The sequence below is a fragment of the Myiozetetes cayanensis genome, unplaced genomic scaffold, assembly GCF_022539395.1.
Source record: "Myiozetetes cayanensis isolate MyiCay16 unplaced genomic scaffold, myiCay2020 scf2-11, whole genome shotgun sequence".
Lineage (NCBI taxonomy): Eukaryota > Metazoa > Chordata > Aves > Passeriformes > Tyrannidae > Myiozetetes > Myiozetetes cayanensis.
The window spans coordinates 78574230-78596231 of record NW_026087411.1 but is presented as its reverse complement, the minus strand read 5'-3'; the positions used below and the strand labels follow the sequence as shown (position 1 = coordinate 78596231).

At 39.5% G+C, this 22002-nt stretch overlaps 1 long non-coding RNA gene across 1 annotated transcript; it reads left to right on the top strand.

The window, feature by feature from the left end:
• The first annotated feature begins 1047 nt into the window (after positions 1 to 1047).
• LOC126639844 (uncharacterized) lies at positions 1048 to 21799 on the top strand. Its single transcript, XR_007628892.1, has 3 exons — positions 1048 to 1105; positions 1648 to 15738; positions 19784 to 21799. It is a non-coding gene; the product is annotated as an uncharacterized LOC126639844 (long non-coding RNA).
• The last annotated feature ends 203 nt before the right edge of the window (positions 21800 to 22002 follow it).

Genomic DNA, 22002 nt, shown 5'->3' with positions numbered 1-22002 from the left:
AGCTCAGAATTTCTTGTGTTTCAAAAAAAAAATTTCCTTTTTGGTTTGGTAAGTCATTTTACATTCTTTTTGTTTACTGAAAATTCAGATTTCAAGAAAGTTGGGCAATCACACATTCAAATTCATACTTTGATGCTCCTTAAATATTTTCATAGTAAGCAGATATTAAACTAGTTAATAGTGAATAGTAGCAGTGACAAAAAGGCATGGATGGGGCAAGTTAAACTTCATATTTTGCAACAGATTTGTCTCTTCCTGATAGCTGTGTCAGAAAACACATTCTGACATTTAAAATTCTAAAGGAATTGGATTGTAGATTAGTCTTGACGTGATGAGAAGGTAACGCAGATTTGCAGTTACTAATCCAGTGTTTTAAAAAGTAACAAATTTAGGAAATGTGTGAAATTTATGTAAGAGAGAAAAGCATTTTACTGGAAGAAAAGAAATCTCTGCTCTAGTGTACTGAGAACAGTACATAGGAAGAAAACGCCAGCTTGGGTCCCAGCTGAGGTGGCTCCGCAGTGTGGATGATGTTTTCAGAGGTACATGTTCAAGTAACATCAGCCGTGTTTGTGCCTTGTGCGCTGCAGCTGCAGAGACAGAGCAGCACAGCGACCCGTGGGGGGGAGGATAGGCAGTATCCATTAACACAGCCCTGGAACAACATGGGTCAAAAGCTAATAAGAAGTAAGGGAGGGTTTCTTGGCTTATTTATAGAAATTGATTATATAACTGCCAAATTTTTCATTATAATGCTGCTAGGCTATTTACATGTTCTACACTCAAGAGTTCATACAAAATTTGTTTCACCCCAAAGACTTGAAGGTTCATTGTCTTGTAAAATAGACCCGTATTGATGCACTTGAGGTAAATGTGTGGCCTCAACAGCCCAGTTTCTTGCCTAATCTAAATACTCTATAATTTACTGTGCCCTAGCTTATCTTCTAAAAATGAACAAAACCACTCCTCCACTCCTCTTTTTTTTCTTTTTTCTTTTTTTTTTCTTTTTTTCTTTTTTTCTTTTTTCTTTTTTTTTTTTAAATAAACAGTATTTGGCCAAAGAAGAATTCCAGTGGCATCTCACCGAGGATGACTCAAGTAGACTGTAAGTCCCAGTTTACTATATATGGTATATGCAGTATTGATCTGCTGTTGTACTTCCCTTTTTTTTTTTTGGCCTGAGTGTCACTCAAGTGCAAAGGAAAATGCCTTAACGATTCCCCATAGCTTTAGGCAATAGTTAGTTTTGGCTAGTCATCTTGCCAACTAGCTTGACAAGAGCGAGTTTCCATCAGACCTGTGGGTTGGTATTATTTAAAAGGAGTGTCCTTTTCCCATTGCTTATTGTCTCATTACCATCAGCCTTTCTTCCGCCCCTTGCAGCTGATGTGAAACTTCATAGTTTTAATGCTAGCTCTGATCCTCTGTAAAAGTTACCAATGTAACACACTTCTTTGTTTCTGCCCTGTTTTACCCATACATCCTCAGGATTACAGAATTTGTTAAATGTAAAGTGCTGATAACTCTCAGCTCCTCTTTTAAAGCTGTTGGATGAGACTTCTGAAGCCTTGAAAATTTAAAAATTCCCATACCTTGTTGCACTATGAAGGGTAAGATGACAGTGTTCCATCTGGTCTTTCCTAACAGTGGGGAAAAAACCAAAGCTTACGCACCATACCTTGGTGTCAGTGTCGCTGGTCCTGTGGTCATCCAGCAGAAGGTCTGGGGCACTTCATGCTTCTGGCTTCCTGAGATCTTTGCGTTGAGCCCCTTCCTGCACAATGGACTGGTTTGTGAAATTAGACCTATGTGCAATACACACTGCAGCAGGATCACTTGAAAATCCAGGACGTCGCCATCTCTTAGGACTATATTCTGCACTTAATTTGTCACTTGCCCGCTTTTGTCTTTCTACAGTATCATCTTACAGGGATTTTCACTTTCAAGGTTTCCTTCACTTTGACAGGTTTCTCAGTCGAGTTCCCTGAAAACAAGGCATTGTATTACATGAACATATTGTTTGAGTTTAGAGCCAGGAAATGACAGCAAAACATCAGTGTCATATTTGGAGGACTTCCTTGCAAAGTAATATAATGCCTTGTGAAGTGAACAGCCTCAAAGGAAGAAAATTAACAAAATTAGTGGATATGTTATCAGCTAGTCATGTGTCTGCTGTACAAGAATTAAATAAAGTGGTTATTAAATCTTGTGAGATCAGGAAGGAAACAAAAGATACTGCACTTTGGTTAGGTAATGAAAATCTTTTCTGATAAAAATCTTTGGTGCAATGCTGCGCAGAACTGCAGAGGGATCAACTGTGCGAGTTAACTACCAGCTTACTTTTAAACAGTTAAATGTCACGTGATGATGGTCCTGCAAAATTAGCTCTCTTGGAGCGCAGAAGTATCTGTTGTTGCGTCTTCATGGGTGGCTGAGTCTCAGCCCATTAGACACCTTCATTAATAACAGCTGGCTTGGTGCTCTACGAAAGCTAAAATCCTTCTGTCTCCTGATGCAGCAGAAGATAGAAATCCTCTGTATTTGAACTCTGTTACACCAGCATCTCTTCAGAGATGATACTGAATTCTTAAGCAATCTGTATATGAGGCTGTAAATTTAATTTTATTGGATTAATATTTTATCCAAGGCATATTATTTTAAACAGTTCTTTTAATTCTTTTCAGAGGCTATTTTTTAAGCTTTTGCATTATAAAGCATTTGATACCTGCCACACATTAGGGTTTTCTTTTCTTCTTTACTCAGTTTTGAGATCTAATATGAAGCCCTATAGATTATAAGAAGCCCAAAGTTTATAGATATGTGTTTCATTGTGATTTTGGAAATAAGTTTATTTCTGCATAGAAGGTCTTGACACTTCCACCACACAATTGAACACATTCCTAATTTTCTTCTGCAGTCTATTGTGCTCTTTGAATTTTGATTTCACAACATGTCCTTTAAATATTTTTTCATGATATACGCCTGACTGTACTTTTTAAGGGGAAATATTTTCTGTTGTAATTTCTAAGATGGTTTTATGTTGTGGATAGGCTGGTGCTTACCCAAAAGAAGCTAGGAGGTAAGCAAGAGGTAAAGGTTGTAAAGTATTAGCATTTACCCTGAAAAACTGACACTAGCTCGTTGAACAGGAACCAGAGTGTTGAATATTTTTGATAGAAATAAATATTTAGCAGCTGTTTCACTAGAAAAGATAGATGAAGGGCACATAAATTAAGGAGAAATACATTATCCAATAAAGGGACCTAACTACTAAAGTTGAGCAGCAGTGTTATCAGCAATTTTAAGGCTGTGAACTTTTCTGTTTTGCTTTGAGAGCATAGAATAATATTATCAGAGCTAAGACAGGAAGGTCAAGAATTCCGCTGAATTTGAAAAATTTTCCTGAGGAATTTATTTGTACAACAAACATGTCCTAGCAGAGGTACTTCTTCCCTTGTGTTGAAGTCAGCATTCCTCTCTAACATTTTTTCCCATGAGGTAATAAAATCTCATTTGTTCAACTCCCAGAAAGGAGGCCTTCAGATCTCACAAAGCCCTGACTCGGTTGGAAGGCTGCTTTCGTACTTTTGTTTAACCTTAGCTCAGTGACACAGTGTGTGGCAGATGCAGTCACTTCATCCGAGTGGTTCATAAACCCTTTTCTTCAGTTTGAGAATTTCACTGGTTACGTGTACTTACTCTGTAGGTTGTCACTGGTCAGTGAACTGGCGTGATTTCTCTAATTTATACCTGAAAGAGGAAGTATTTGGGAATCAAGGATTTTTTTGTATTTATATGATGTTGATGAGTCTTTAGTTGTAGTTCAGTAAGTGGCTATATGTATTGCAAGAAGTGGTGTAATCATCGTTGCCATTTTGCCATTCTTAAGGTCGTGAAACAAGGTTTTGAGTAGATGTTGTTTCTATTAAAGATGTAATTTGCTTCTTTAATGAAGCAGTATGCTTTCATCAGCACACTTTAATTTGCAAATGTCCTTATAAGCGGTGACGGCAAAGGCCATGAAAATACAAAATTTACTTTGTTTTTTATTCCCTGAAACAAGACCTGGAGCTACATTCAGTCAAGGGCTTAATATACGGAATCAGGCTTTTCTTTTGTTTTCTCTCACCACCTGAATCTTGTGTTCTTTAGTGCCTGGTGACATAGCTGCACAAGAAAGAATAAGGTGTGTCCTTACTTGAACTAAGATACAACTTGAGATGTGTAATTTGCTTTTATGTGTATATAGCATGAAGCTTTTGTAAGTTTAATTCCTAGCATCAGAATATTCAGCAATTACATCTTGTCATATCTAGAATATCGATAGGTCATTGTAGGAATTAATGAAGTTGTAAATTGATAGACTTTGTCCAAATTTTAAACATTCTTTGTTTGCGTGCACTAAAGAAAGTGCTGGTATTTTTTGTGCCCTATACTAGGAGCAAAAGGAAAACAATTGACCAGACGGGTAGAAAAAAGTACCCTGTAAAATAAGGTCAACTACTAGAGCAAAGCAGCATAGATGTCACCATGAGTTTATGTTGGAAGGAAAGATACTGCAAGAAAAAATATTATCTCCTGAAGTACCTGAAGTCTCTTTAAGAAATTTAAGGGATTTTAATGACTAGATGAAACACAATTTGCTTCTTGACTGGGACCATCTGGGAACTGACAATGTGAGTTGACAGGTCTTGCAACTGACTTTTCCTCTGACTGATCAGTACCTCTGTATATTACTATAAATTGCACCTTGGCATAGCATTCTTAATGGCTAGCGCTGCTTCAGGAGTCACAAACTGCTGTATGAGCACTTACTGCTCTCAGGTTCCCACGAGTTTTTAGAAGTAGCCAGATAAACTATGTATGTGCATGTTAGCAGCCTTCATGTTTTACAAATGGGAAAACAGGCATGCAGAAGTGAACTAGCTTGCTTGAGATCCCCCACCCAGGAAGAGAACCATAGTGCCTGGAGCTCCAGCCATGTTTTGCCTTTGCTAGTACACATGGTTGCTGTGTGATCTGCAAGTCTTCCTTGCCCTGCTGTGCAGCATGTAAAATGCAATTAATACAACGTTCTGCTTTGAAATGTTTGTAGTGTGATAGGACAGGTGAGGTAAATCAGGCTGCATTCAGGTTTTGTGTTGTGTACAGTGTTATTACACATAGTTTCAGTAATTTGCACATGAAAGATGACATTTTTCTCCACCCTTTTTTTGGACCCTTTGATACAATATATAATCTATACACACCACTGTCGTCTCCCCACGACCAGCAGTGGGGAGGCTGATGATAAGTCAGCAGCTTCTGCTCTCCATTGCTGTACAAACATGCTGCAGCCAGCAGCTGGCTGAGAGGGCCAGGGACATGCATGGTATCTTCATAGTTTCTTGAGTTTACATTTGCTTTATCCTTAGGCTTTCACTAGATATTGAAAGAAAGAGGCCCAGTCTTTCTCAAGAGAGGATCTTCCTCCAGGAGGACAGGAGGTGAAGTTTACAAGTGCCCCAGTCTCTCTCTACTGCCAGCCAGTCCTTCTTAACCCCTCAAGCCATCCCTTCCCCAACTGTTTTCTTTACTCTTCATTGCACCTGTGTCTTTTCTTTTGGATTTCCCCCTAGATGTATTTCATAGTTCTTAGTTTCCCTCCCTTTGCTGTAAATGTTCATACATGTGGGATTTTTTCACCTGAAAAACCAGTATACCTACTGTGTTCAGGGTACACTTCCTCTGAGACAGTATGTATTTTTTTCTAATGGAAAGCTAGATTTTTACAAGATGCAATAATTCTCTTGAGATTTCTCCTATCAACCAGGTATGAATTGAACTGTCAAGCCTCAATAACCGTAACATACCTAACTTGATGTCCTGGAGGACTAGAAATGACTGATGTTCAGGCCCACACAGATACCATAGAATTTATCTGTCAAACACCCAAACAATTAAGAGTTTAAGAACTGTTTTCTCAGAGATCAGGAAGTCTGAGAAGTCTGACCGTGGCTGGTTGCTGGCAGAAGGACATGCCAGGAAGATGTAAGTATGATCTGCAGCTTTGAGGCTCATGAACCAAGGCATTTTGTCTAATTTGCCAGGCTGGGTCTGCTGTTTGGGAGCCTGTCAGTCACAGGTACTGCCTGCTTGCTGCTTGTGTCCTCCTCAGCCTCCAGCTTGTAGGAAGGTGCCTTCCTGTGTGTCCAGTGGTAGTTCAGTGGTTAGCTATACATTTCTGACCTGGTTGTGTCATAGGCAATTTAAGGTAAGAGTTTACACTGCTCCTTTGAAAGTTTCTTATGTTTTATAATCCTTTTTTAAATTCATTACCACATACCAGATTGGTTCAGTAGTACGTACAAGGTCTGCATTCCCCTCAGGTACCGTGGCAGAGTTAGGAAGTGCCTTCCCCAAAGCACTTCCATACATTTTACGGCAAAAAGAAAAAGAAGTATTATACACGCCACAATATGCACCAAGCATACTGTTTATGCTGTTCATAGCCTGCAAGGACTGTTCACATCTGCAGGGTGATGCTCTGTACCATTTGTGCCATTTTCCTTCCTTCACTTCTCAGTCTCATTCATCAGTTTAATGATAAGGGACTTCCTTTTCCAAGGAAAGTTTAGTTTATTACCCATGTGGCAGTTTAGTTAATTACCCACTCACCTTCCCATAAAGTAGATCTCAGATAAGGTTCTGTTTGCTTTAATATGTATCTATATTTTCTGTCATATGTTGGTAAGATAATCTTTTAGTTTCCAAGACAGCTCTTATAACTGAATTCCAAGGGGAAAGCTTCAGACCCTTTCAAGAGACCCCCCAGTACATACACAAGGCAGGGGAGATGGATGCATCTAAAAGCCAGATATAAGTGGGAGAAAAGTGTCAGCCCACTTACTCCCCATACCCTGGGCCCTAAAATTGCAGCATCCAGTGCCACATCTCTTTGTTATATTCCTCCTGACCTGTGCCACCTATTTCTTTGGCCTTCCCTCTTAATCCATAGTCCTCATTTATGCCAAATTATAACTGAAGGAAATTGTTCTCCCATAATACCTTATTCAGCTGCTCTTTTATCACACACTGATCTACATGCATTTCATTAATTTCAAAATTATTTCCAATGTCTTTTGAACTCTTATGCTGAAACTACATTTCCTCTGCATAAATGAAAACAAGTACTCCAAAGGCTTTAACATGGAACCTGCAGAGTTTTCTCCCATTTTGATCAATGGTAGAATTTCAAATTTATAACCACCAAGACTGAATTCAACAGCAGCCATATGACTGACTTCTTGCTGCATGTAAGTTAATGTCCATAAAAAGAAAATAGTGACACAGGCACCGTTACTTTATCCACACAGGAAACTGATCAATGAACTATGCCTGTGCAGAACTAAACTCCTGTTTTCAAGACTTCATTTTCACTCTTTATTTTTCAATAGTGAATTTTAAAAATATTTATTTTTCTTTATTGTTCTGACTACGATGCTGTTTGGGTTAAATGTTGAAGCTCTGGAGACCATAGCTGGGTACACAAGAATGAACAAGCAGCATAGGCATTGAAATTTCTGTCTCTAGAAGTGTTGGGGTGAACGAAGGAGTCAGGTAAGGACCCCCAGTTCTTGTGAGCCCCCACCTGGATCACACAGTCAGCAGCCTCTGTAATCTTGTGAAACGTGCCAGCACTGATGGCAACATCAGTGTATTTCAGAGTGTTTAGAGACGGCAGCCTTCCAACAAAAATGGGGTTTCCCTTCACAGCATCAGAAATAGCACCAGTGAGAGGGCAACCTTCACACCTAAACAGCCTTGAGACAAAACAGAAACTTCTGTACAGGCAAGATGGCCTGTTTTAATTCCTTCCCCCTGTGACAACACCGAAGAGTTAACCTGTATTGCTGTTACAACTGATTATTTCCACTTTTGTGGAATGTTGCATCATTTTTAACACAAACATGCCCTACTTTTCAAATACTGTAGGGGCACACTGTGAACATGTCGGGGAAAGTAAAAGTAGTCTTGATAAAGTCTTGCAGTCTTGATCCAAATACCAGCTCAGTAACAAATTTCTTAGGAAGGGCTTTGCTTACTTTTAACATTACTGAGATGGTTATGTGGGTGGAGCCCTTAGGACTGTGAAGGATGGTGCTTTCCCTCTGGGCTTCATTTAAGATGCTGAAGAAGGAATGGGAAGCTGATACCTGATGACTAAAGGAAGGAACTCTTTGCTGACATAGAAACCCATCTCCATATTGTTTTCCTCAGTTACAGCCAGCCCCCCAGTCCTTGCTTTTCAAGGACCTCTAGCACGCCTCCACCCTTCCTTAACTTCCTACTGCCAAGTCCTGTTCTTGCTAGAAATGCAAGGAACTTTTAAACACACACTAGTAACCAGAAGCACATTCAGTATCTTTTTGTTTAATTTCCAGGGAGCACTGACCCCATTTAGACAAAGAGATGATGAGGAAAGAAAAGAATTAAGAGATAAAAGGTTTAAAACCCCACATTACTACTAATGTAAAAGATTAAACATGCTATGTGCATGTGCAACACAGAAGAACACTGACTGGTATATTTGCTTTAACAGATGGAGTTACTGTGGCAGGTGTCTTTAAAGCATATGCATATAGTTTTAGTTATGTTATCCATTGCATATAGCTTAAATGTCCAAATAAGTGAATAGTAGGGAAAGTCCAGTGCCAAGGCCTCTTAGGGAATAAGCTGAGTTCCCTCTAGTGGCTTGCTGTGGCATCTCGGAGGGGTGGCCCTGAAAGGACCCGTTTGGGGAGCAGCAACTCATCTCTCCCTGTTACAGCTCTGCCCAGAACCCATACTTGTATTAGGCAGCTGAAGGGTATAATCACTGAGTAATTCTTAGTGAAGGCCTAATTGCAAGTTAATTTAAAGTCAGTTATGTAAACAGATTAAATCAATCCTTCCCTGTATTTATTTTTCATCACGTCACAATCAGATTCAATGACCCTTCAAAATTCTCTCTCTGCTTTACTCTACTGCTGCATTGAGTTGATGTCCACTGCTAATATTTGCTGCTGCTAATACCTGTGTTAGGCAGAGGCTTTGTGAGATGACAGTGAGTCATAATCATCTGTGTGATGTCATCAGGCACTCTGGGGGAAGGCTCTGCAGATGGAAAACACAGCCAGCAGTAGCTCAATCTGTATACGTGGCCCAGTGTAATACACTTATTTGTAGTGAACATCAGGCATTAATTTATTAGGCAAAAATATTTTTGAATTATTGTTGTACTGGTGCGTCATAACACTGAAAGGATAGCAACCAAGAAAGAAGAAAGCAAAAAAGAAGTTAATATTTTTGTTTTTCTTCAGCTCATGTATTACCAAAAATGCAGCTGGAGATTAGGACAAGTGAATTAGGCAGGAAACCTTTATTTGTAAAAGAAGAAATCCGGTGCACTTTTGGCAGTGCTCAAAATATTCTAAAAATAGTGTCTTTTGTAAAACATAAAGTTATGATTGGGTCCCTGGGGTTTTAAAAATACAGAAAAATCATATTCCCTACTCTGAACTTATGAACTTTGGAGGAAATTTCAATAAATAAAACTGTATGCTGTTGCTCTCTATCCTATGCTTTTATCATAGGAAGCACAGTTTAGAATATGTCATAAATCAAGGGCCTAAAAGCTAGACACCTATGTCTAACCCCAGGTAATTCATGTCCAAAGAAACCTCCTACTAAGCTCTTACAGAGTAGTATAAAATCTGATGCTTTTTTCATCTCTCCTCCAAACTCTTCTTTTTTAAAAATATTTATAATTAATTTGGTTAATTATGGTATTCATAAATGCAAATAAATTACAATACTTTTCAGGCCTGCTGCATTTCAACTTCAGTGATATTCTTCAACAATATATTCCATAGACTAGACAACCATTAAGTGACAAATTAAAGATTCACTGCTACATGAATGTACAGGATATGTACATGTATGGCATAATGAAAGCTATGACTTGGTTAGCAAAAATATTTAAGACAAAAGAATGAGTCCTTTTAAAGTCCCTTTTTTATTAAAAGCATCTTAATTGCTGAAAACAAGTTACTTGTAGTATACCATCTCACTCTGTATGAAGTTAGAACTAATAAAATTGTATTCTTGGACTGTGCTCACACTGTATAACTAACACCATCTTGATCAACACATTTCAATTAAAAGCCATACATTAGCACAACTGAAAATCCTCCTCTACTTAGAATAAAACAAAAAAAATACTACAGCTTATCAAAATGCCCTTAATGCTTTTCACTGAAGAAGATTCCAATATTTCTTATTTTCTCCCAAAATAACTATCCAATTGGTCAAAACTAAGGTGAGGTTAAGTGTAAAATTTGCTACTGGGATGAATTCTTTCCCAGTATGTAGACGTTTGCCTTCTAGTGCAACATACTTTCAAAAATACAGTTATAATATATTGAAGACATCATTCAGCAATATGTAAAAGTGATGTGTTCAGATACCGGCAAGGCTTAATTGCAGCAAAATATGAACTTATATGCATAAATACAGTTTTTACTTAATTTTGACTTTTAAAATAGAATTTCTATATGACATTCCAGATGATTACTGGGTTTAGTGTACCTGTGCCTCACCTTTCACTGTGTTTAACCTAAGCTTTTTAACAATGCCCTATGAAATTAGCCTGACTGTTCACCTAACGTGAATGAACTAATTGAAGTTCAGAGCATGGATCACATTTCAGACTCAATCAGCCCAGCCTTTTGCCAAGTTAGCTATCATTTGGAATTGGCAGAGCATTAGACAGGTTTTGCAAGACTTGACATTTTAGCCTCAGCTCTGTTCTGGAGGCCCGCATGACATGAACACATCATCTAGGTTCAGAACATCAGAAACTGAAGTTCCCCGTCAACTCTGCTTCCTCACACGAACAGTCATTCTGATTTAATGGAGGTCTGGTAGCATCACTGTGTCAGGCCAAATTTTCTCTTGCCAGTGGAGAGACCTGTTCCTGAACTGGAGGACTTTTCTTGGAAGCTTGACTCTGAATTTTCCATATACTTTGCCCTTCCCCATAATGACTCAGACTATGACTTTGTCCTTGATCACTGTGTTGATCTACAGCATCTTGGAAGCGATCTGTACTGAAGGAACCGAGACTGTCATCTCAGTTCACACATCTTAGCTGTGAAAGCGTCATCTATACTCTGATAGGCAAACCTGACACAGTATTACTGCAGCACTTCTTCAGGAAAACTACAGTATTTTTTATTGCAGAAAGTACATCTTTGGCATGCATCCTTGAGCTGTCTTGTCAATTCTGTAAACTGTGTTCATTTTTATTGCTTGGTCTCATATCTACATACCCCAGTACACCATTTTTCATATTTAACAACAGCTTCTTTGCATTCAAATTTCTGGTAGCTCTGGTTTTGTGTTACAAAATTAGTCACGTGAAGAATAAAAAATATTGCTGTGAGTCGAATGATCTCATCAGCAGAATAAATATAAGAAAACATTTAAAAGATAGTATTACCCCTACCATCTCCTCCAAAGAAATTAGATACTGTCATATTTTTGTGAATCTAGAGCTTTGTTGAAAGAAACTTTGTAAGAACTTTTAAACATTCTGCATGCAAACTGAGTATTCCTGTCTAAGCACAGAATCTGCAAGAGATAAAAGCAAAGGAGATATGTAACAGATGAAAATTTAGGGACATCTTAGCCATGAAGCTAAATGAAGCTTCATTAATGATTTAATCCTTCATAATACTGAGATAAAGTGCCCCTCACCCTGGGATCTCGACCATGTGTCCAGACCAATCTCCTGCCCTGGCCGCTTAACTAAGTGTGGATCAGACAGCAGGACTTCTGCAGTACCCAGGAGAGGAAGGTCGAAGTGCTGGGAGAGATATTTCCAAGAGAAAGCAAGCACAAACATGCACTCCATATGCAATCAGTCTCAGAAAACTGTCACCACAGGTCTAAGGCCTGACTCTACAGACACTTGCACACATGCCTATTTTTTCTGTTAGTGAGTGGACTTAGTGATGTGGCAATTCATAACAAAATTAAGCAGGTACTGAACCTTTGTTCATGCCCAGGACCTTACCAAAGATCCATGTGTGCCCATTAACTATGAAGTTACTAATAATTTCTCCACAAACTCTATATACCCCTTCATCATTTTCATTCCCACTACACAGTGTGCATCCCACAAAGGGCACTAAGGAGACAAATAGTTATATTATAAAATATAGATGATGGTCACCCCATGGACTAGGGCGAGACCTGCCCCGTGAGAAGGGTGTGTTGTTCCTCCACCATCACCTCAGTGACGCACTCATGCAAAGGACTGTTTGTGCAGTCTTTCAAGGCAGGAAGAAACATGGTGTGAGCTGCAGGCCTTTATTTGTGAACTCTTCATGGTCTCTAACCCTCCCCAGCCAAGGAGGTGATATCAGTTCTGCTACCATGGGAGGACAGCAAGGATTTGTGCCTGCTTGATGGGAAAAGACTGTGCACGGCATGACATGGCTACAGTGCCAGTGTGCTTCTCTGGGAACTCCAATGGTGATGGCTGATAGCTTGTATTAAATGAAGGAGCAGAAAGAGATGTCACAGCTGGTGCAGGAAAGTGAGATGTAGATTCTGAGGACACAAGAGGAAATAATTTCTTTTCCTTCAAGGCAGGTGTGTAGTTCCAAGGTGGGATATCTGAGATGTTTCTCGTGTAAGCTGAATAACTACACCATGGGGAGAGCTGCACACTTGGAGGTTTGGAAAGTGTCTTTGGTACTCCAGAAAAATTGCTTTGCTAAGGCTCACCATATTAAAGTCTAATGCAAACAGTAGTTCCCAATACCTGACCATAGAGCAATCCAGGCTCAAAGGAACCTTGGGAGTCTTCTGGCCCCACCTCCTTCTCACAGCAGGGGCAGCTACAATGTCAGACCAGGTTACTCAGAGCCAATTCTGATCATCTGAAATGGAGCCTGGCAGAGGGTTGGATGGCCGAATGCCTTAAGTCTTTTCCTATCATACAGGATTCTCCCTGTCAGAGAGTTTAAATATAGCTCCATAATTCTAATGGTTTGGGAAAGCTCTGACATCAATCTGTCCCTGTTATCTGTATGTTGAGTTCAAAGGGCTGAAAGGTCTAAAATGTTTAAGAATGAGCTAGAGGGATTAAAAAAATCACAGTGGATCTTGTGTAAAGTCTTTTAATTCTTCAATTGTTGTCTAAAAACAAATGGTTATTTAGTCCAGTGTCCCTAGAGAGAATTTGTCCCAGATTCGTGGGAAAGCATATCCTTATGTTACACACAGGCAACCAAGTACACACACTGTATTCAAAACTGAACTGAATGTTTATACGGATTTAAATTGTGAAAAATTGAACAGATGAGAAAAAACTAAGTGATCCATCTTGGATAATTAATTGGTTATACTGTTCTACAAACAGAGTGCCCAGCAGGCTTAAGATAACCCATTACGTTTGCCAGGTGGCAAATTTTGCATTAACCGTTCATGAAATCAAGTGAATACATGCTGGAACCACAAGTTTCACATATATGTTACTCCACAAGCAGAGGTCAGTAAAGCATCTGACCTGTCCGTACATTGTGTCCCACAATATGAAACATTATCCAGTTTATTTTTGCTTTATACTTTTGAAAGGATCTATATGCTCTTTGTTTAAGAGAAGTTCTGGAAAAGGCCAGATAGGATAGTGAAGATAGGTGGAATTTACAAAATAGCTGGTGAGCAGAGTAAAGACATTTGATGTTACAAAAATAATACAATTCAGAGGGTTTTTTCCATTAAAATTAGCAGTATACCTTAAAGCAAATAGGAGAGTGGAAAAAATATGACAATTGCTTTTGTCTGTGGTGTTGATTAAAAGTACTTGACTGTATTCTTTTCTTTGGAGAATGAAGTAATTTTTTCTTTACTATCTATTAAAAGTAAAAAGTGATACTGTAGAATCAATACTCTAACTCCAGAGAAGACATTGCTAAGGTTCGAAATTTAATTTTGCTCTCTCAAGTCACTTAAACCTTGGACTTCCTGCCAATTTGCAAACTAATCAGCCTAGAGAATCTTATGATAGAGGCACCTGCTGCTAGGGAACACAGATTAATATTACCAGCACATATTGAGTAAGCTACAGAACAGCCAACACATACTAATGATGCCTGGGCTGCAAAGTCAGCTGGCAGCCTCGAAACATCCCATTGTCAGTCCCCTGTGCTCCACAGTTGTCGCAGCTTCCCAGTACCAGCACAGGCACTTCTTGCCAGAGCAACTTTAGCCTCTCTTTTTTTTTTATTTATTTATTCCAAAGTAGGTCATGCTGTGCCATCTGTTGACACTTAAAACCCACAGAAGTTTCCAGATTCCCTATGGTATCCCACAGTTTAACATGTATTTTTACTACCCTGTTGCTCTACCTCGCTGTTGTATGTACTGAGACTACTAACCACAAGAGCTCATTCAATCCCCTAATGCAACTGAGCACAGGTCTTGAGGTAATACACTAGAGATAAGTATGACTGAGAGGGGAGGGAATACAACAAAAAGGGTCTGATATTTTGCTGATGGTGAATCCTGGACAATACTGCTTTCAACAGAAGTGCTCATGTCCACCTGCTTTCTACTCTTCAGCAGCCTTGTTGAAACCTAGGGAAGCAGTCCTAGAGAGGTATATAGTAGGTCTTGTCAGGCTGCCATTAAATCTGCTTCTCTTGTTTTCTAAAGGTGAGCACGTGAAATGAAGAGCATTTCACATCCACGGTTGTCTCTGCCTTACTTGCACAGCACCTTCAGCATTCTGCCATGTGCCTGTTCATTATGAATTAATCCACATACTGCAAGGATGATTTTTTTTTTTTTCAAAACTAGTGGTCTTGATTTTAAGTAATGACATTCAAGAACGGCACATTGCCATGTGGGCGAATAGGGGATGCATCACTGGCATCGCACACAAGTCCTAACAAGTGCCTTTAGTATGTAGTACAGTAAGCAGCATTGGTAAAGAAAGGTGAGCTCACACCCATATGATATAAAACATACACAAAACACAGTACAGGGCACACAGACATCTGTTGGTGCATGAACATTGTGCATTAGAATATAGAAGATGAACTTCTAATTAAAAGAACTAGTCCTGGCCACCCTGCTACTAGATAACAGGATGCTTTTTGAGGCATACCCACCTTCTACATGATAACACTGAGCCACCTCTGTCTCCTGTTTCATGAAAAGATTTGGGATAGTAGAATCAGAGTCAGATCTCTATAAAGTGCAAATGCACAGACCAGATCTGAGGTTTATAACAAAGTATTATAAGGTAAGTAATAAAGTACCCAAACAAACTGCAATGCAGAATCTCTAATATGTGCTTAAAAACAAAATGCTTACCTCTAGAGAACAACAAACAGTCTGGAGTAACTGAAGATCAAGCTCTCTTGGGCTAGAAACAACTAGAACTCATCACTTAAGTTTGCCAGATGGCATTGGGCAATGTATGACTTCACCTTAAAATCGTTTTAACCATTAGTGGAAACCAAAATTGATTGGACTTGCTTGTTCAGCAATACAGTTTGACCTTCACAGTTTGCAATTGCCAGTACTTGTTCCCAGGTCTCTGCCTATACTGCATGTCCTGGTTTCCTCGAATTTTAAGAATACAAAACCATCCTTGCTTAATTTCACAGTAAACCCAGGATTATATATCGCCCAGTATATATGGTGAGTGCTATTGCCACTGTGTTGTTGCTTTGTGTATTCCCACTGTGAATAAAGTATAGTTTTAAAGTATTATTTTGAAATTAATATTTTAATCAAATAATCATTATTAATGAATGCCCATAAGGCATGTTGTGGTCATATTTGCATAACTGGTACAAATGAAGAGCAAAAATAATTACTCTTTTTAATGTAATTTCCCAAGGTATTATGAAAAATGTCAACACTTAATACAAGTGTATTTATGATTATGCAATGTATCATACTTCAGATTTTGAAAAAATAAGAACAAAAAACTTTGAGGGTAAAGAGGTTTGCAATTAGACACAGTAGGCTGCTGGTTTTCTGTCTCAATAGCTCCTCAATGCCACTCAATCCACAACAAAGTACTTAATAGTAATTTGTGATTCCTAACAGAAGTAATCCGTTTAAGATCCCTGTGGATTGCAAATATATCATAATTTTGCTATCTGCAAAATAGTATATTCATATGAAACAAACTAGAGGCTTTCACATATTTTTTTATAGATGAAAATTTCCATCTATATTTAAATTGAAATTTAAAAATAGAAAACTGGATATTGAATTGTTTGAGTGGTCATCTTCTGTCTGTTTAACCCAGAAATAGATACTGTCTGTGAACCAACAGCTGTTATACTTCAAGGACACAATGTATTAAAAATAAAGAACTTTAAGACCTGCAAAATACTTTCTTCATTCGAGGAAATAAAAGAGCTGGGGTGCGACGGTGGTTCTGTTTGAATCAATAGCAAAATAAAATTGTTTCTAACAGCATAGGATGTCATTGTAAATTACTAGTGGCATATACGTGCGAGTAAAGGAATATTTTAACATCAGGAAAGCTTTGCAAAGTTTAGCCCAGTCTAGATTTTGCTTTTCACTTACATTTGCATTGTCATGAATACAAAAAACATTATCGACCATTTTTAAATTGGGAGCTGAGAGGAGCAATTAAATGTGTGGAGATTTGTGGAACAAGTTTTTACATTCTCTTCAGCTCTAAAGGATTTTACCAGGGCAAACACTTGGCCTTATCTATACAGAGGTGGATTAACTGTCTTTTACTGGTAGTGGGGGTGAAGTTAACACCAGTGACAAAGTGATTCAAATACATACGTAAGTGTAACTGTGTAGGACATAAAAGAGCATAGTTGAGGCAGGAATTTTTATTGGAGGAGTGAGAGGGGTTCAAGACATTTTTAGCTAAGATCTCTGACACTTTTCTTACTGTTACAAAAGTAAAATTTGAGTGGGAAAGAGAGAGCAAGTTGTCAGTAAGTTTTGTGTTTTAAGAGTCTTGGATATCAGTAACACCAGAAATTTAATGCTCTGTTTACACTCTGCTGTGCAAACCTCAAGGAGCCCCATAACAGCTAGTAAGTTTTATGTAACTCTTCATAGAGCCAAACCAAAGAAAGAAATGTAAGTTTATCTAGCCCTGTCTTTTGCACAGCTAGCTGCTCTAATTGGCGGTGTTTAAGTCAGCCGATTTTTGAACTTTTCTTGGATTTAAATGATGTTTCTTGTTAAAAAATCTCACCCCAGATGGAAAAAAAAGTTTTAAAAAATAGCAAAAATACAGAATACAACTAACCCCTTGCTGTATTTTTGCAGCGTTCAGAGTGCAAATGAAAATATGGATCAGATAGAAAAGCACTGTTTGTTAAACCAGTCTAAAGCTAGCAAAGCTTATACCAGCCTCTGTGGCTAATGGTGCATCAAAGTGATTGTTTTGAAAATAACTGTGTCGGTTTAAAATATTATTGCCTGTCTCCCAGAGGATACCACCCACATAGTGGAGTCAGCAGACTGAGAACACAGATAACTAAGCTGCTTCAGGATAAACCCCAGTGTCTAAAGCATAAAATGCAAAGAGGGGGTGGGGACAGCTTGAGTTAAGCTTTTGGACTTTGCCCTGAAACAGCTCAGAGGCAATTGTGTCTAATTCTGCCACCAGAGCTGGGGCCAGCATTTTTGGCAGGCATAAAGAGCTAGGGCCAGTAGCATCTCAAAGAGCCACAGCTGCCTTCTCACTGAGAATCTCTGCTGACTTTTACCTTCTCTTCTTTGGTACAGGTTCACAGCATTAGGGCAAATGGTGAGGCCTTAACCACATAGCTAATAAAACATGCTGTGTGAGGAATTTCAGATTTATTTCCAAGTATTGTACATGATGTAACCAAATCTGAAGGGAACATTAAGCTCATGTTTTCTGTCTCAGTCTGCTCTGAATTTTGCCCATAGCATAATTAACTCTTAAGTGACGGGAATGATTTGTCTATGATTTGTCTATGGGGAGAAGGCTTCACTTTTTTGAACACACATATCCTGTATTTCTTTTCCCTTAATAAGAAATGTATAAGACATATAGTGGCATCCTTAATCCAGTTAAAAAAGGCAGTATGCTTCAGCAACTTCAGCCTTTTTTCTTCCTTAGCTCTTCAAAATTTTTCTGCTCTATGTTAACATTGATACTGTGATCTGACCAAAGAAGCCCTTATCATGCTTTCTTTTTAAACACAGAATTTGCTTTTGTAGCATTGTATGTCTTGACACATACTTCCTGATATAAAACTGTTTGTAAACCAGGTTGGAATGTTATTTTAGGCAAGCCAGCGTATAGCTCCTACACACAGCAACAGACTACTTTTGTTTTTGATACTCACTGTGCTATTGTTTTTAAAGCTTTGGATTTTGGCTTGAAATCCAGGCCACCCGGAATTTAACAGCAAAACTTTCACTGAGTTCAGTCTGATCTGGATTTCAGCTTCAATGCCTAATGTTGCTAATGTGGGATGTGGTAAACTTGATCATTGAGTTTTTTATGGCCACAACAGATGTTCCTTCTCTTAGACCAATGGAAAGCTAGCAAGCCTCATCCACCCTCTAAAACAAAAATAAAAGCATTTGTTTATAGCTTGATTCCAGGAATATGAATTGAATTAGCAGCTGTGAGGTTTGTTCCTGTTTATTTACGAATAAATATATGGACAATTCTTGCTTTTCCCAAAGAATCACAATGTTGCCTGGATTGTATTTCCTCTATCTAGTAACAGCATTTTAAGCAGTCTTATAACTGCATTATAATTTGTTTAGCACAATCAAAATATCAGCATAGTATTTTTGACCTAGTTTTTAAAACATGCATTTTTTCATGACCCAGGCACAACCCATAGAAAATGAACGTACTGCATATAAATGTTTTCTTACTCCTGATGACATGCAATGAATTTTCAAAAGGGCATAAAAGGTTGAAAGACTGGTGCCTTCTCCTAAAGTAAGAGAAAAAACATGATAGTGTAATAACTGAGAACTGAAGCTTAAGGAGCAAGAAAATTATTGTTAATTTAATACATACCATCCCATCTCTGGGGTAAATATCCAGTCTGTTCTTCCATACAAACAGTACATACTGAGGAGGAGACAGGATAGGAACAAGATTAGAAAGGCAAGGGCTCTTTATTAAAGGAATGGAAGCCTCATTTAGCATGCATCTGGTACTTATAAACAAAAATACCTCACACCTTTTCCTTTGCCTTTCCTGAATTGGTCTGATTTCAGGAGTCACAGCACTGCTTTTATTGTGACAAAGAAAAAAATTCTTGCAGCCTTGCTTAGTCTTCAACTTATGTGAATATGTTCCCTTGCTTTGCTCACAGTAAGACCCCCACTCTGCTCTAATACCTGCAGCAGCTGTAAATGTTTGTTTGCTCACTGCTTCCACACACCCAGTCTCACAACACCCTCCTTGCCCTGGCTCTTCATGGAACCTTTGCCCAATTTAACTCACTAAAACAGTGGGACCTGACCCAACTTTTTGGATAAGCTATTTTTGTGCCACTTTAATGAATTGCATAAGCTCCGGTAAAGGTCCAATAAATACCAAAGGGTGAATAGCAAGTAGGATAAATTTTTTGGCTGGGAGAGGGAAAATCATGGTGGAACTGGGAACTTTTGGAAGCAGGGACCTACTGTGTGTCTTGTGAAACCATATTCCACTGAAAAATAACCATTTTTCTTTTCTAAGATGACTTTACTGACTGAAGTAGCTCACTGAAGACAACACGGTTGCCAGACCCTCCACAAGAGAAGCAACAGCAGGAGCACATGCCAGGAAGTATGGAAGGAGGTTCTCCCAGTAAGCAAGACCCTCTAAAGGAACCACACTTACAGGTTGTGCACAGAGTGTGCAAATTATCTGGGACTGTGAATTGGAAAATGAAAAACAACATACCCATTATTATGTTAACTGATGTTAGTGCTAATTATGTTACATATTACCAGTTTTCAAACATGCAAGTTGAAACTCTTAGGCTGGCATAAACTCTGTAATGCTTAAATTTATAAAATTATTGGGTATCTTACTGCTGCATGTTTCATAAATCCTCATGGCAGACAAAGAGGATTCCAAGGATATCTTAAGTGGTCACATAAGTAAATCAACCCTCTCATTATCTGAGAAGTCTCAGTTGGAAAAGAAAACAGCAAGCTGTGAGTAGATAACATAATCCCTAAAAGTAATTTAGCTGCTCCCCGTGAGTGGTAAATTTTCCTGGATGAGCCAGAGCTAAGTTTGTCCCACTTTCAGATGCTGACATTCCTGTGCACTCCACGCTCCTTCTTCAGCCTTCCAAACAAGCAGCTGGGTTGTTTGGGGGCAGCTGCCACAGTGCAATTTGCTCTGTGGCCAAGCCTTGCCATTCCTATTAGCTGTGGCTTGACATCCTCAGTTGTAGTGCCAACACAGCCTAAGCCAGTCGTTAGACTAGAACAAGGGCTTTGCCCTTTGTTTCCCTGCACCCTGGCCATGCTCTGGAATGTCCTCTGCAGCACTCTGTGCTGACTGCTCTCACCTGACCCCCATTTCAGTGATCCGGCAGAAAATAACTCAGCCAAAAAGCCCCTCGGTTTTAAATTCTGTAATCACAGGCTGCATCATACGGGGCATTCTCAGAACCAGGTGGAGGAGAGACTGCACAAAAAGTACAGGAGAGGTAGGAGCAAGGAGGAAAAGAAAATAAGCTTTAGGGAGACTGGGGCAGGAAACAAGTGGAGAGGTGAACTGTGCTGGCTGGGCAACAAACTGGGATTGCAAAGACAGAAAGTTGTGAGAAACAGACTGGTGCCTAGTGGAGGCAGAGAATACAGCTATGAAGAGGAACAGGACAGGAGAATTAGGATCAATTAGGTGAGGAGAATGGGACTGTGAACACTGGTTTGGAGCCTGGTGGGGCAAAGTAGTACTTTTTGGGATGATGCTGAGTAGTGAAGACTAGAACTGGCTAGATGTGGTAAGTGGGGCTGTTACAAGCACCCAAGGAAAAGGCAAAGACAGACTGGGAGGGCATTAGTGGAAGGAGGTGATGGGTGGGGAAGCAGGGGCAAAAGAGAGTCCTGTAGGGTTTGGGTAATCAATAGGAAAAGGACCTTGCTCATCTTCTTTGGAGAGGGGAAACTTGCAGTTCAGCACACCAAAGCACCTCTACAGGTGACAGAAAAGTTGTGGGGAAAGGGTACAGTGGATAAATCATGTCTAAAATGAACAAAAAGGGAATTTCTGGTAATTAAATGAATACCACCAGAAATTTGTCATTTTGTTTCTGTTGACTTCAACTTTTGTCAGGTATGGGTTGGTTCAGTAGGCACGGTCCCTGCTATATGGTTTGTATCTAAAATCTCCCAGTGAGCACTTCACACCCATTCCAGCTTCTGAAAAACCACTGTTAGCGCTATGTGCACACAGGATTTTAAACAAATGTCATGTCACACAACACACTACCGACGGGACTGGGGGGTGAATGGGAAGCTGGGAGGAGACACAGCCGGGACAGGTGACCCGAACTGGCAAAAGGGATATTCCAGACCATAGGACATCATGCTCAGTATATAAAGCAGGGTAACATTTGCAGTGATGATGTTTGTCTTCCCAAGTCCGTGTTACATGCGATGGGCCCTGCTCTCATGGCGATGGCTGAACACCTGCCTGCCCGTGGGAAGCAGTGAATTCATCCCTTATTTCGCTTTGCCTGTATGCATAGCTTTTGCTTTTCCGAGTAAACTGTCTTTATCCCAACCCACGAGTTTTCTACGTTTAACCTTCCGATTCCGTCCCGGTCCTGCTGGTGGGGGAGTGAGCGAGGGGCTGTGCTGGGGTTAAACCAGAACCCACCGGGACCTAAACCAGAGGACACGGCGGGATCCAGCACCGAGCACCGCCCGCCTCGGGATACGGGCGGGCCCCCAAAC